Raw genomic sequence first — 1,926 nt, 5'->3', positions numbered from 1 at the left:
TAAGAAGCTTAGTTTGACCTTCAATAACCAAAGTAGGGACACTTTCCATGTTTATAGATTTAGTTTGGCACTTTTTCACTGATTCTTTTAGGGGGCACATCGAAGGGACATTTTGATTATGGATATGAGGATGATATCATTTTTGGGTCTACTATGATGATTGACTAAGTGAGTTAGTCCTATTATTTTGATCCCAAGTTTCAATGACATGTTCCTCTTTAAACATCTTTTCCAGATCTATGATCTATATTGCTTTATCAAACCTATAGTTCTCTATTCAAGTTGATTATTATTTAGTTTCATGTCTTTTATCTTGTTTTATTGAATATGGAATCAATAAATGAGAGCATATCATTCCAAACTACTTTGCATTTACTTTCTGCCTACCAATATTGGCTTGAATTTGAATTGAGTGCAGATACACCCTAATGAAAATAAGGTGGAAGAAGACTTGGCTTGCTCTCTAGCTTACATTATTGGACTTATCCCATTCTTCCTTCCTTTTAGACACGTCTCAATAAAGTTTCAACACTTTTAATAAATTATCGAGAAATTTATTTGGTTGATAGAAAAATTAATTTTATCGTTTATGAAATGCTTGATAAGAAGATCATTTTGATATTTAGTGCCTAAAGTAGGGATGCTGTATATTGTTTTCCTTGCTATAACCTGTGGTTGGTTACCATATTATTCAACAAAGTCGCAAGATCATTGGACTCTCCATCCTTGTCCAACACTTGACTCAAGTTGTCCTTTATGCTAGAGATTCTATTTGAAATTCTTTGGGTCTAATAGAATTGTGAATAGAACTTGGTGTTTTGGTACCCTTCATTTAGTCATCATTCCCTACACTTTTGTTTCCAAATACTTCTCCTTGAGCTAGCAATTTAGCATAACATAGAGGTGACACATATGATGTTTTAGAAAATTGGTTTATTTGTGAGGTATGATGGCTTACTAGAGAAAATTGAAAGGTAATAATTTTTGCTTATCACCCGATTCATTCATAGAGTGACTCCATTCACAATAATATACAAGAAAGTATATTGTCTGATAAGCACATATCTAGAGGAGTGTATTGTAGATCACACTTATGTAGGTAAAATTAATTATATCTACTGTCAATGATATAATTGTTCAAAGTAAGGTCATCCATCTATAAAATCACAAGTTACACCAAAAATGTCACTTGCTTAATTATTCTTAAATGGCTTTGCACATTGCCTCTTCGTATGCTTACACCAACCATTGAACTCAACAAATATAATCATGCACACTTATATACAAACATACAATTAGAGGGGTAGCTACAATAAAGTGTAATGAGATGACCATATTAATAAAAAAATACTAAATAAAATAAGTTAAAAAAAAATAAAAAATGGTAAGAGGGTGAAGCCAAGATTAATTAGTATTTATTAAGTTCGACCCGAACTCAATACCTCCTAGATAAGAGGCTCACAATTTATCATTGTGTTGTAGGCTTTTGCCTAGTAAAATAAGTTTATTGCAACAAAGTAAAAATTATTAATAACTAACAAACCTATAACATTAAAATAAATCTAGCTTGTGACTAATATTTTAATGCCTCTAAGATGGTATATTTGAGATTTTTTTAAGGTGAAAAATAACATGTTAAATATAATTTTAAAAAAAACTTCATTTTTCTATTTTACATGTTTTATATTTATAACAAAATAGAAGAGCACCAATAACCACACACTCCATACACACTTGACCCCTCGATTACTAATTCTAAGGAAGCCCTAAAAATAATAACACACATAGTACCAATAATTGATCTTTTTTCAGCTTTTGTAAATCATAATTGGTTCGTTTTTGCACCAGTATTAGGATATTTGTGCAATACTAGTAGGACATTTATCCACAAGTTTTAATATTTTTTGATGAATAGGTTATTTTCAT

Source organism: Cupressus sempervirens, chromosome 1 (genome assembly GCF_028749045.1).
Source record: "Cupressus sempervirens isolate cs-2001-9-10 chromosome 1, ASM2874904v1, whole genome shotgun sequence".
Taxonomy (NCBI): Eukaryota; Viridiplantae; Streptophyta; class Pinopsida; order Cupressales; family Cupressaceae; genus Cupressus; species Cupressus sempervirens.
Note: the sequence above shows the minus strand (reverse complement) of the source record.